Consider the following 14,710-nt stretch of genomic DNA (forward strand, 5'->3'; position numbering starts at 1 on the left):
ATGTACTATGTTAATGGGCTCAGCTATAGGTCTTGGTCCTCAAGGTATTTACTATATACTGTAGACAAAAAGATAAAATATATACATACAACAAACTGTAACAATGCAATGTGAATAAAGTAACAGAGCAAACCAGCGTAATATAGCAGAGGAGACCCCACAATACTTCTCTTGGGCTGTATTCCTAACCCTGCTGTTAACTCACTTTTCGGCCTTGAATAAACTATTTTACCTTCTAGGCAAATCCTGTCCTGTAAAATAAAGAAGCAGTTTATTTAAATAAAGGGCTAATGCAGGGGACCCACTAAAGTGCATTAGTTCAGTAGGTTACAACTTTTTCACATATAAACCCACTTTTTAAATGTTAAATAAATTTTCTTAGATCTTCATATCACCATGATTGTCTTTTTAGCACATGTTAACAGATAAAGCATGCACTATATAAATACTACCACGAATTCCACAAACCCTTTAAAAGAATCTGTACTTTATCAGCCAGGCACGGTGGCTCAAGTCTGTAATCCCAGCACTTTGGGAGGCCGAGGCGGGTGGATCACAAGGTCAGGAGGTCGAGACCATCCTGGCTGACACGGTGAAACTCCGTCTCTACTAAAAATACAAAAAATTAGCCGGGCGTTGTGGCAGGCGTCTGTAGTCCCAGCTACTCGGGAAGCTGAGGCAGGAGAATGGCGTGAACCTGGGAGGTGGAGCTTGCAGCGAGCCGAGATGGCGCCACTGCACTCCAGCCTGGGCAACAGAGCAAGACTTGGTCTCAAAAAAAAAAAAATAATAATAATAATCTCTACTTTATCAACATTTACATGAAAATTAGAAACATTCACAAAACATTATTTGTTACACTTCAAACACTTAATATGGGCATGGATTTTTTTTTCCAGCCAGTTGGAGTAAGTTTACAGTCCACAGGGCACTGGCTCTGCATTCTCTCAAGTCTTTCCCAGCCTTAATACTGTCATCTTATGTTCATTTGAAAGATTTTCAGAACCAGGGTGAAAATGAAATCAGTAAGAAAGGAGTGAAAAAAGAAAATGATGGATTCCAGAGAAAATTCGAAGGTAAGAACTCAGCAAGAAGGTGGCTATAGGGAGGGAATGACAGGAGAAACAAAAGATGCCATTAGCAGCAGTATAAGTCCGGGGGAAAAGAACCAGGATGATGGGAAACGATGACTTCCTTGAGCATCTACTATGTTCCTGGCATGGTGTTAAATGGTTTAAAAATGAAAACATACACATGATTTTAAAAACCAAAACAGTACAAAAAGCTATACAACAATAAATTTCCCTCTCATCCTGGATTCTCAGGTGCCTAGACTCCCTCTCTAGAAGCAACAATCACTAAAAATTTCATCTGTATCCTTTCAGAAATATTTGCATTTGCCTTCATATTTAGTTATCACAACAACCTCTGAGATAGGTGGGATTACTTTATAAATTAAGAATCTGAGGCTTAAAGATGCTGACAGGGCCAAACTCAAACAGCCATGAAGGGACAGAACTAGGACTAGAACATGGAGCCAACCACTCATGTACATACTAACTCTACACTCAGAAAGCTATGAAAACTCTCGTAGCTGGGTGCAGTGGCTCACGCCTGTAATCCCAGAACTCTGAGAGGCCGAGGAGGGTGGATCGCTTGAGGCCAGGAATTCAAGACTAGGCTGGGCAACATGGGGAAACCCTGTCACTACAAAAAATACAAAATATTAGCCAGGCATAGTGGCATGCACCTGTTGTCCCAGCTACTCCGGAGGCTAAGGTGAAAGGATCACCTGACCCCAGGAGGTTGAGGCTGCAGTGAGCCATGATTGCACCACTTTACTCCAGCCTGGGTGACAGAGTGAGACCTTGTCTCAAAAACAAAATAAAACAAAACAAAAAACACTCTGGCAGAGATGTTCAAAGTATTTGTGATAATTAAAAAATAGAACCCAAATAACCACTAGTCAAGGACTGGATGTATAAATCGTATCACAGGTACACTGTGAAATACTATGCAGCCATTAAAACTAAGGTTAAAAAACATAAGGTAAACCCACATACACCACTCTAAGACAGCTTATTGAAGCAAAAAAGCAATTGCAAGAAATGGGGAGTTGGTATTTACTGGACACAGAGTTTCAGTCTAGAAAGACGAAAAAGTTCTCAGAAGGAAGGGTAGTGATGGTTGCACAACAACGTGAATGTACATAATGCCACAGAACCGTACACTTAAAAATGGTTAAAATAGTAAATTTTGTTTTGCGTATTTTCCCGTAACTTTTTTAATACTAAAAAAAGCAATTGCAGAATAGTATGACTATGATTCCATTTTTGTAGAAAGGGAAAGTATGTGTAAACATTATTTGTAAATGCATGTTGTCTGTTATCTTGCTTTACCTTGCCTGCTACTCAGACATCCTGAAAGCCCTGGACTCCTGGTGTGCTGATGCTGAGTCCCGTGCCTCCCACTGCCAAGCACATACTCCCAGCAGCTGAACTACTGCCTTCACCTTTCTTCCTACCTCTCACAGAATGCACTCTTCAGCACTTGCTTTATCTGCAGCTGCCCCGCCCCACTCTTAAATGTCACTGAAGACTCATCAAGCTCCAAAACGTGCTCCAACGTGAAAAAAGATGCAGGAAAGTGACTCCCTTACTCATCCCTGCAGTAAGCTCCAGGGTGGAAATGTGTGATATGATCAAATAAAAGAGATGAGATTATATCAGAAAGAGGGAAAAGAAAACCTCTGTTGCTGAAGAATGCACAGTATATGGCAACAGGTAGTGCAGCTCCTGCTTCTCAAGTGTCTTAAAATTAAAGTTTTTGGAAGACAATGTGGCAACAGTCCAGCATATAATGTAGACAACATCTCTGTGGGTGGAAAACCACAGCTTAAAGTGTAGTTACGAGAACTATAACACTAACAAAATGGTTTGAGATGTTTTTCCTTCTATTTAAGTGCTAAACCTAGGTAAGAACATGACCTATACTGAGGTTTATTTATTTAAATGATTATCCAAAAAGCAAACACAACATTATTGAAAATAGAGGCTTTCAGAGTAAAGCTCCGCTCTCCTGTTACTGATCTGCTGCAGCTATGGAAGTTTCTCTGACCCAGTGGAGGAGCTCCAAGGTCCCCCCTCTAGGAGGAAAGGAAAGCCTACTTGTTGTACTCACATTTAGCAAAGGAAAGAACTGCCCAGAAGACAGGTCAAGGGGCTACAGCAAAGGGAAAAGGGTGGGAATGATCAAATAAAATCAAGACAGTACAATCCTGATGGACAGTTTTCTCTAAGCCTGCAAAAAACGGAACCACCAGAACTGAAATGATCTTTTCTACCACCGAACTTTCCTTAGCTTTCTTAAAAATCAACAGTTCGATTTTCTCACCATACAAACCGGCACAGAACACTGAAAAGTGTGAATACACTTAGGCCCATGGCATTTTCCCTCTTCATAATGGCACTGGCCATTTTCTTATCAGGGAAAATCCTGAAAGGCAGAAAGTTGCTTCTTCCATAGTGGTCCAAGTCTTAGTTATTACGTCCTACTAAAACTACCCAAAACTACAAGGCACGCACTACCACAAGCATTCAAGAGCAATTTTAAGAGAAACCTTGCATTTGTTTCTCTTTAAATATCCCCAATACCTGCATATCCCTCATCGTTTAGGATTATGTCTTTAACAGTGGTTCCTAAAGTATGGCCTTGCACCCCTGAGGGTCTCCAAGACTTTTCTAAGGGGTCTGAGAGATCAAAACTATTTTCATCATACTAAGATATTCCTAAGTCACTGTAGCATTGTGCACTGTGTTGACACACAGATAGTGCAAAAACAACAGTCGGTACAACTGCTGGCCGCTTAGCACTAAAGAGGGCCATGGCAGTGTCCCTGAATTCTTTACTTCTATGTACTCACAGGAAAATAATGTCAATTTCACTTTTTAAGTGCAATGGTACAGTCATGCTGGAAAAAAACTGTCAGTTTCTCAAAAAACTAAACATACAATTTCTGTACAACCTGACAATTGCACACTCTTGGACATTTATCCCAGAAAAGGAAAACTTACATTCACATAAAACTTAGGCCGAGCACAGTGGCTCTAAAATTCCAGCACTTTGGGAGGCTGAGGTGGGTGGATTGCTGGAACCCAGGAGTTTGGGACCCCTAGACTAGCCTGGACAACATGGCGAAACCCTGTCTCTACCAAAAAAATACAAAAATTATCCAGGCATGGTGGCGTGTGCCTGTAGTCCCAGCTACTTGGGGGACTGAGGTGGGAGGATTGCTTCAGCCTGGGAGGTCGAGGGTGCAGTAAGTCATGATCATGCTACTGCTCTCCACTCTAGTCTGGGTGACAGAGCAAGACACTGTCTCAAAAACAACAACAAACACCTATTTGTTCGTAGTAGCTTTCTTAATAGCCCAAAACTAACAGCCTGAATGTCCTTCAACATGTGAACAGTTAAACTGCTGTACATCCATACCGTGGAGCACTACTGAGCAACAAAAAGGAACAAACTACGACATGCACAGCAAATAGTGCATGATTCCACTTACATGAGATATGAGGTACCAGCAGTAGTCAAAGTCATAGACAGAAATTAGAATGATGGCTGCCAGGGACTGGCGGGCGGAGGGGAATGGAGAGTTATTGTTTAATAGGTACAGAGTTTCAGTTTTGTAAGATAAAGATTTCTGGACATGTATGATGGTTATGGATGCACAATAATTTGAATTAACTTATTACTCTCCCTCCAAAAAGTAAATCACTAATGATTAATTCAGGATGGGAAGGGGATAAGATGGGGAGAGACACTGGACCAGAGAGGTTTGAAGGTCTTAAAAGGAAACTATTATCTCCTTTATTACACTACATATCCGATATTCTTAATATCTCACAAATACTTTAAATTTTATATCAACTTACTAGTCAATACTTTTTTTTAAGGAAAAAAGTCCATGATGAAGGAGTACAAATTATTGCTATCAAATCTTGAGCTTTGACTCTTTTTTGTTACTTGTGACCAAATGGCAGGTGTGCACTTCTGTAATAGAGCGATGAGCCGAATTAACTTGCTTGTATCATGAAATACCATTTTTACGGGAAAGAACAACTGACAAACTAGGGTTATTTAAACCTGTATTGCCAGACATTTCCTTGAAACTGAACAAAGTGAGTCTGTCACTTTGAGGAAAATAATTGACAATATTTTGTTTCCAATGATAAAAAGCAAGCTTTCAACCGAAAATTCGAATTTTGGAAAACTTGTAAACACCACCTTCTATCTGACGGCTTTTAACATAAAGACTTTCCTGATGAAATCAATAGTGATGGTAACGAATGTTATTCGGCGCTATTAATGAAATGCGTCAGCTTGGGATCTGCCAAACTCAGTGAGCCAATATTTTCCAAACGACAAATATACGGTGTTACAATGGGTAACAGCTGCATTCAAACTGCAAGACAGACCAAGGAATTTCAACGTAACTGTGTGCAAAGGCCACTAACAGGAGCTTCAGCTGCATTCAAACTGCAAGACAGACCAAGGAATTTTAACGAAACTGTGAAAAGTCTGCTGACAGTAGCTTCAGATTCCACGTCCAAACCAGCCTTTGAGAAACTTCCACTTACCTAGTTTTGGTGTAGTAATAAAGAATACCCATAATTATCTGAAACAGCTATTAAGACAGTATTCGCTTTTCCAACTACACATCTGTGTAAGATCAAATTTTCTTCATATGAAAACATACCGCAACAGACTGAACTGCAAAGCAGATGGGAGAACGCAGTTGTCTCTACTAAGACAACTCAAGAGATTCGCAAACTGTAAAGGGCGCCAGTCGTCCCACCAACTATTGTTTTAGCAAAACCCTATGTTGCAGAAAAACGTGGTATGTACTTTAACATACCACGGATTTATTCAATGAGTTAATAGTAACTCCAGTGTCTCGGTTTTCCTTTCTAGTACAGTCTACGGAGACAGCCACCCTTCCAGGTCCTCTAGTCCCAAGAGGGGTCCTGAGACCAAGACGTCTGCGACCCGCTGATCCCTACTGCTAGAAGATAAATGATTAGCTCGGCAAATACTGATTTGTCTTAAGGAACTCTAGGAGCAGCGGGGCGGCGTCAGCGCCTGTGCCACCGCGGACACCCGGGAGTGAACAGCAGCCGTCTCCTCCGCGGGCCCGCACGCAGCCACGCCGCCACCCGAGCGCGGGGGTCCGGGCTCCGGGCCACCCGGGGGAGGCCGCGGGGAAAGCCCGGCCGCCCGCCCGCGCCAGGCCCGGCCCGGCCCGAAGGCCCGCCGGGAGCTGCAGGGCGGACATGGCGGGCGCCGCGCGGCGCGGCCCTTACCTGTGGGTCATCCCAGCCGCCACGCCCAGCATCTCTCCGCTTTCGGCCGCCGCCGTCTCTCAGCTCCTCGTCTCCCGGCGCCGCTCCAGCCGCGTCCTAGTCCCTCGCCGCCGCGGCCGGCTACTGGCGGGCCCGGAGCAGGAAAGAGAGGAGGGTGAGGGGCGGGCCGCGCGGGGGCGGGCCGCGCGGGGGCGCGGGAGGCGGGGGAAAGCGAGGCGGATCGCGCGGGAAGGCGGGGGAGGGGCGGGAGCGGCTGGGCGGGGACTGGCGGGGCGGGCACGGGAGGGTGCGGACTGGAGAGGTAGGCGCGGAGGGGCGGGGCGGGGCGGGGCGCGCATCAGACCCCGCCCCAACCCGTGGCTCGGGCCCGCCCCTATCTCAGCATCACAGGCTAGTCCGGGAGGCTGGCGCAAAGGCAGTGGGGTGGCGAGGGTAGGGGCTCCTCAGGAGCCCACGGAGTGCGGCGGCGGCTCGGGGGCCAAGTTCCCTACAACAAGGATGGCGGTGACGGGCGCAGGGAGCGGGGCCGGCTCTCCTTGCCTCGAGGTTCCTCTGATTCCACTCGCGTGGCTGCGCGGCCCTGGCAGCGGCCTTCGTCCCGGGGGTGGGAGCTCCACAGGGTTCCGCCCCGTCCTGGCGACGACGCCTGATGGGACTCTGTGCTAAGGCTCTGTCGGGCAGGCCGGGCTTCCGGGAGGACCTGGTCTGGATCGGCCACCGCTGGGTGCCTGAGCTTTGCACGGAGCCTGCAGGCTTTGTTTAACTTGTGAGTTAAGAAAAGTTAACCTTTCTTGGAGAGTTTCCAGTCTTGCCTCTGCATCCTGTTCTTCCTTGCTAGCTCTCATTGTCTTCACCCATTCCATCTATCAAAACCTGAAATTTCCAGGCCGGCGCAGTGGCTCACGCCTGTAATCCCAGCACTTTGGGAGGCTGAGGCAGGCGGATCACCTGAGGTCAGGAGTTTGAGACCAGCCTGACCAACATGGAGAAACCCTGTCTCTACTAAAAATACAAAACTAGCCGGGCGTGGTGGTGGCACATGCCTGTAATCCCAGCTACTCGGGAGGCTGAGGCAGGAGAATCGCTTGAACTTGGGAGGCGGAGGTTGCGGTGAGCTGGAAGATCGCGCCACTGCACTCCAGCCTAGGTAACAGGAGCGAAACTCCGTCCCCCAAAAAAAAAAAGTGAAATCTACAAAGGATCTAATAGATAAGACAGGTTATTCATCCTGAGCATAAATGATCTCTCTCAGGGTTCAGAATCAGTGGGTGAGGTATAGTTACGGAGTCAGTGGGTGAGGAAAGGGCTGAAGACCCCAGGTGTCTCTCTTTGCTGGCTGATGACGCCAGCCACTGGTGCTGAAAGAATATAAGAACATACAGGGGCAAAGTGGAGGCTCTAAATTACAGAGAAGACACCAGGACATCTTTCCGAAGAAACAGATAATGAGATACTTATACCTGGTTCAGTCTGATTCTATTATCAAAACATTAAAAAAACCCACAATGTATAAAAATGCAAGTACAGAGAATCTTCCCACGATATATCCCACGTAACTTTTGCACTCCATCAGATAGCATCTTAGTCTGCTGTTTTACCCCAGCCATTGCTCTGCCAGAAAGCTATACTGGTGCACCCCGATAGCACCTCCACTTGGGCGTACTAAGTCTACCACCTTTCACTCAGGGATTTCTATGCCTCTACATGAGATTTCTTCATGAACTCACTTGGCCATTATGAAAAAAAAAAAAAAAAAAAAAAAACTCAAAGTAGAAGGACAAGGATATTATCAATCCATGGGCTGACTTTTCACCAAAGGAAAATGAAGCTAGTATGTAAGTGTTCACCTTTTCTACCTCTGGTTGGACAATTATAGATTTATTAATCACAGCTTTCCAGAAAGACCCCAAAAGAATCAAATCCTAGTTGTTGACAGACAGTGTGATCAGCTCTGTCATGTCTTCTTGGACTGGATTTCCTTCTTCCCCTATCTTACTTCTCCCAGTCCTCCATTCCTGTGCTTTGGGACCAATTCCCAAAATAAACCACAGGCATGTATATATGCTCTGCTTTTCCCAGAACACCAGGCTAAGGCACGTGAGATATCAGACATACCATAGCTCTCATTGCACATGGAATTTTGTTTTTAAAATTGATGGCGTTTTTCTTACAGTGAGGAGCAATTTTCATATCTAGCCAAACTGCACTCAGCTGGAAAGTTGATAGTTGCAATTATTTGAAATATCTTGCCTCCCATCCTGAAGGTAAGCGTAAACGTTGAACAATTCCCAGTAGAGCTTTGCCATATGTCTAATGTCAAAAGAAAGCTTTCCCAAGTGAATTTCCTCCTTTAAATGTGCCCACACTTGCAACTCTAATATTGTATTACCAGGGCTTTCTCTCCATTATAATTTTTAAAATGATGTAGCTATATGCCCATCCAGCCTTCTGAATACACAGCTTCAAGTTGAAAACTTGGCCTGGCTCTGTATTTTCTTTTCTTTGTGTCAGGTCATCAGCAAGCCCATCCCCCTGGTAGCACCAGAAGGGTGATTAATGTATGTTATTTCTACAATTAGGACTCAATGTTCCCTTAAGTGATTTGCTCTGTTAGTTCTGGATGGGTTACTTTTGTTTTTATACTTTCTCACGACTGATTTGTATTTTTACCAGTCTTCTTTAAGACAGTGTAAAACAGAGCTGGCAGGAAGAAAATTACTGCAAGATAATATTCAAATTACATCCTGATGTGTATAATTTACAAAGGGGAGGACAAATATTCATGAGGTAATTTTCATGTAACGGCAGAAAGGTCCCTGAATATTTGCAAAGCCAAAATCTTTTACTTGCCTAGAGAGCCCTCTAATAGAAGGGGCTTTAACACCCACCTGTGCATGCCCTCTGAGATTCTTTGGGGACCTCTAAATTTTTAAGTGGTTTATCATGGTGTTCCTGTAGGAGGCATTATTTCTAATAATGAAATTGATGCATTATCACCTGAATCCATAATGCCTCACCACTAAGTTGAAAAACTTGATTGAGAGGCTCAATATGGTCTTCTTTGTTCTTGGAGCCATCATTTCTTTTCTTTTTCTTTTTCTTTTTTTTCTTTTTTTGAGATGGAGTCTCCCTCTGTCGCCCAGCCTGGAGTGCAGTGGCGCGATCTCAGCTCACTGCAAGCTCCACCTCCCGGGTTCAGGCCATTCTCCTTCCTCAGCCTTCCGAGTAGCTGGGACTACAGGCGCCCGCCACCACGCCCGGCTAATTTTCTGTATTTTTAGGAGAGACGGGGTTTCACCATGTTAGCCAGGATGGTCTCAATCTCCTGACCTCCTAATCCACCTGCCTTGGCCTCCCAAAGTGTTGGGATTATAGGCGTGTGCCACTGTGCCCAGCCCGGAGCCATCATATCTAACATAAAAATTTGCACTTGCATTAGTGTACTTTTTAAAAATGAAAGAAGTACACTTTAAAATACATATACTTTCTGTAACAGGTAGGTAGAAAATTTCATTTGCCAACCTGGAAATGTGCCAGTTTCTGTGTTTGCAGAATGATTTAACAAGTCATATTAGTCAGGATTCTCCAGAGAAACAGATCCAATGGGACATGGAGATAGACAGAGATAGAGATAGAGATAGAGATAGAGATAGTTGGAGATAGAGCTAGAGATAGAGACAGACAGCGACAGAAACAGAGATAGAGATAGAGATAGAGGTAGAGACAGACAGAGACAGAAACAGAGATAGAGATAGAGATAAAAATAGAGACAGAGACGGAAATAGAGACAGATAGAGATTTATGATAAGGAATTAGCTTACATGGCTGGCAAGTCCAAAATCTGCAGAGCTCATGCCCCACTTCGAGTAGTAGTTCACCAACTACCACAGAACTGGGAAGATCTAATGTTCCAACTTGGAGGCCCTCAGCAGGAAGATCTCACTTACTTGGAGTGGGGGAGGGTTTGCATTTTGTTCTATTCAAGCCTTCAACTGATTGAATGGAGCCCACCAACATTATGAGCGCAATCTGCTTTATTCAGTCTACCAATTTAAACATTAGTGTCATCCAAAAACATCCGTGTAGAAACATCCAGGGTAATGTTTGTGAAAATATTTGGGCACTCTATGGCCCAGCCAAGTTGGCAGATAAAATTAACCATCATGCAAGTCAACCTCTGCTCTGCAGTGGAGGATCATACCAATTCTCTGCTTCTCAAATTTCATAAGATGAAAAATAGCTGGAGAAAAGTATGCCAATCTCAAATTCATGATAATATGACTCAAAAATTATCACAGCTTTTCTTATTGTCTAGCACTAGGTGTTCTCGATTATACATGACAGGGAAACTAAGGTGTGTTATCATAAAAGACATATCCAAGATGAAGTGTGTTAAAAGGCTGTGCTATTTATATGAAACTTCATTAATGGTTGTGGTATGAAGATGGAACTTCTGTTCACTAATCTCTGGGCTTTACCTCAAGGCAAGATCAACCTTACTACAAGATCGGAGAGGGGTGAGAAGTATGAATTAGGTTGGGTCCTACCCAGGATGTGATTTTAACAGTAGGGCTTGATTTCTAGCCAAAAGCCCATATCACACTGCACAAAGCAGATGAGGTGAACTAGGACTCTTAATCTGAGCCAGCATTTGTAACCAGAGGATTAATATCTGACGTGTTAGGAGATTGTAGAAAGAATTAATACAAACTGCCATCTTCAATGTCAGTGTTGTGGTCCAGGCCAGTGGTTCCCATATGAAATAAGAGGAAAGAGTAAAGCTGATGGAATAATTGGAGATGCAAAAGCCAAGAACAATGTCTAGATCCTAGGCAAGTAAATTGAGTCAACCCCAGAGGTAAATAAGAGATTAATCATAAAACCAGAGAGGAAGCCAAGTAACACAAAGCAGGGCCACTGGAAAGCTGCAGTTTATTTGGCACAAACACACCAGAATGTAACAGATTGTAAGTGCAGAGTAACCCAACTAAGTTCAGAGCCCACACATGCATAGGTCCAAGTCTGCTAAAACACTGCCAGTCTTGGCAAATGCTGTGTGAAGACAAGTTTAAGTCTGAGTTTGCTTGGAAAACATTTCCATGGGACCCTAGAAGAAGCTTTACAAAGTCAAATGAAGTGCAAGCTTCAGGGCTGCTCAGTTGCATGGGCTACTTCCAAGGCCCTGTACCTATTTTCAAATGTACTATGCTATATTTTTTATTTACACAAAGGATCCCAAACTTAACAAACTCTGGATCGCACAAAACTTGGATTCACTCCTGCTGAGACCCTATCAAAGCTCTTGAGTATAATCTGCAGTTTTCAGCTTTATCAGACCACGCACAACCCTTCCTGGGATCTGTTTGTGTATGGATCCTTCATAGGGAAGGTTTAACTTTTTGCAGCATAAAGGGAATCTAAAAGCCTCATGGAAGAAGATCTCATTCATAGCTCTCATATTCACAGCTTTTTAGACATTTATCTCAACTGAAAAATCCAACAGAAATAAGTTGTAAAATTTTACAAGTATTTTCCAAAATAAGCCAACTTTAAAAAAGAAGCCAAGGCAATTCTATTTGTAGGTAGGTATTGAAACAAGTCAGTAGAAACATAGAAAGAAACCAACTACTGTAGTTGACAAACACTAAAAATTCCTGAGCATCTCATCAAGTAAATGGTCCTGGAACTGGACACATATACCTAGAGTGTAAGTCGAGGGTAGCAGCCTACTAAATACTAACAGGCAAATAATATGATGAGGTAACCCTGAAGTGCAAATTATTTCCTAATATCTAATGTCATAAACATTAATAAGAGGGCAAAAGCTGAGTGTGCATCTATAGTACCAGTTACTCCAGAGGCTGAGGTGGTAGGACTACTTGAGCCCAGGAGTTCAAGTCCAGCCTGGGCAACATAGCAGGATCCAATTTATTAATAATAGTAGTAATAAGAGGGAAAAAGTAACGCAGTAAAAGTGTCAGCAAAAACAGACTCATTAGCGACAACAAGCAAGAAAATTAGATGTAATGTTATCACTTTTAAAAGTTAGAGCCACAGAAACAAACATAAAATTATTGCACAGCCTAGAAATTCCTGCACACTCCTCTGTCACCTTCTCCCAGAATCAGAATGAGGAAAGAAGCTGATATAACAAAATCCTGAGAAATTGTGCTAATATTTCTCAAACCAGAGAGAATTGGACTAAAGTGGAAAACTAGGCTTATAAGTAAATAGTTTTGATGTTAATTAATGCAAAATAAATAAATAAGGAGGTGATGAAGAGGAGATGCAAAAAAAAATGGATCCAAGAGGTATAGAAAAAATAAATACAGAAAATATTTGTCTGCAAAGTAACAGTGCTGAAAAACATTGGAAAATTGTAACATTCTGAGGAAAAGACAATGTAACTTTGGAGATAAGAATCATGGTTCTAGGCCGGTGGTTTTCAAAGTGTGGTCCCTACATTTTCTGGGGTATCCCCAAGACCATTTCCGTGTGTCCTTAAGGCCTAACCACTTTTCATTGTAGTACTTAAACATAATTTTCCTTTTTAACTGAGTTAACATTTGAATTGATGGTACAAAAGCAATAGTGGTCAACTGTAGGCGACCCCAGCCATATCAAGACAGTCACATAAAACTGTGTTAGTACTTATTGTATTCCTTATCACACGTTCACAGGAAACAAAATTAGAAAAGTTTGGTTTCAGGCCAGGTGCACTGGCTAGTTTGTAATCCCAGCACTCTGGGAGGCTGAGGTGGGAAGATTTCTTGAACCCAGGAGTTAGAGACCAGCATGGGCAAGATAAGGAGACCTCAATTCTACAAATATCAGAAGAAAATAAAAAAAGTTTGGCATGGTGGTGCATGCCTGTAGTGCCAGCTGAGGTGGAGACTGAGGTGGGACGATCCTTGGAGCCCAGGAGTTGGAGCCTGCAGTGAGCTATGATCACACCACTGCACTCCAGTCTGGGTGACTAAGGACTCTGTCTTTATTTAAATAAAATAAGTCCAGTTTTATTCATATCTTGAGTGAGGCAATAAAAATTATATTAAATTTCAACCTTTACGTAGAATTTTGTCATTATTCTGTTTGATGAAGTGGGAGGTATGAAAGTAGGAAGAGTAACCTGAGAAAACAATCAAAAAGCTGTGATTGTTTGAATTGCAAGCTGAACTAGCTGAATTTTTCATGAAACACCACTTTCACTTGAAAAACTATTAACACACAAACTATGGTTTTTCAAACTTGGGTATTTGGCCAACAACACTTTCTCACAAATAACCAAAGTAAAACCGTTGCTTTAAAGAAAATAGCTGGCAATCTTTGTTGCAAGTGATATAATGCAAACTTTTATGTGAAAATTAAAATTTAGGAAAATTTGCATTTGCCACCATGAGCTTGTCACATTTTCAATATTAAAAGACTTTTCTGTTTAAATCAGTGGTGATAATAACAAATGTGATTTGATGGCTGTTATGGTTTGGCTGGGTCCCCACCCAAATCTTATTTGGAATTGTAGCTCTCATAATTCCCATGTGTTGTGGGAGGGACACGGTGGGAGGTAATTGAGTCATGGGGGCACGTCTTTCTCATGCTGTTCTTGTAATAGTGAGTAAGTCTCACAAGGTCTGATGGTTTTATAAAGGGGAGTTCCCCTTCATATGCTCTTTCTCTTGCCTACCGCCAGGTAAGAGGTGCCTCTCCTCCTGCTTTGCCTTCCACCATGATTGTGAGGCCTCCCCAGCCATGTGGAACTGTGAGTCAATTACATCTCTCTTCTTTATAAATTACCCCGTCTTGGATATGTCTTTATTAGCAGCATGGTAACAGACTAATACAATGACATTATATAGTGAAATGTGTCGACATTGAGAAGATACGATATAATTCAGTGAACAATCTTTCCAAATAAGCCCTGCTTGATAACACAAAATCAAGCATGAGAAAAGATCCATTCAAAGTGCAAGATAGACCTACTTTTAATGTCACAGGAGAAAGAGTTCATTGTTTTTAGATTCCACACTGCAACCACCTTTAAGAAATTCCCACTTATCACACTTTTGTATGATATCAAAGAGGAATACTAATTATCTAAAAAGGTATTATAATACAGCTCTTTTGCAAGTACATATCTGGGGAAAGATGGACTTTCTTCCTATACTTCCACCAGAACAACACATTGAAACAGACTGAATTCAGAGATGAGAGAATCCAACTGCATTTTATTAAGGCAGCATTAGAGATTTGAAAAAATGTAAAGCAATGCCATTCTTTAAATTAATTTTCTTTTTGTTTTGAAAAATACAGGTTTAAAAAATAAAATATTTATGCTATCATGTTATAGG

At 42.6% G+C, this 14,710-nt stretch overlaps 1 protein-coding gene across 3 annotated transcripts in view; it reads right to left on the reverse strand.

Annotated features, from left to right (window-relative positions):
- Positions 1 to 6,510, reverse strand: part of LOC100446839 (LIM and senescent cell antigen-like-containing domain protein 1) — a 59,638-nt gene extending 53,128 nt beyond the window's left edge. Inside the window, exon 1 of one of the 3 annotated variants that reach the window (XM_063713539.1) lies at positions 6,363 to 6,508. The gene's annotated coding sequence lies outside the window, so the exon portion shown is untranslated. Of the gene's footprint in view, positions 1 to 6,362 lie in introns of all 3 variants that reach the window. The other 2 variants (XM_054547865.2, XM_024242334.3) reach the window with 2 other exon arrangements.
- Positions 6,511 to 14,710: the final 8,200 nt, after the last annotated feature.

This window comes from Pongo abelii, chromosome 12, assembly GCF_028885655.2.
Source record: "Pongo abelii isolate AG06213 chromosome 12, NHGRI_mPonAbe1-v2.0_pri, whole genome shotgun sequence".
Classification (NCBI taxonomy): domain Eukaryota; kingdom Metazoa; phylum Chordata; class Mammalia; order Primates; family Hominidae; genus Pongo; species Pongo abelii.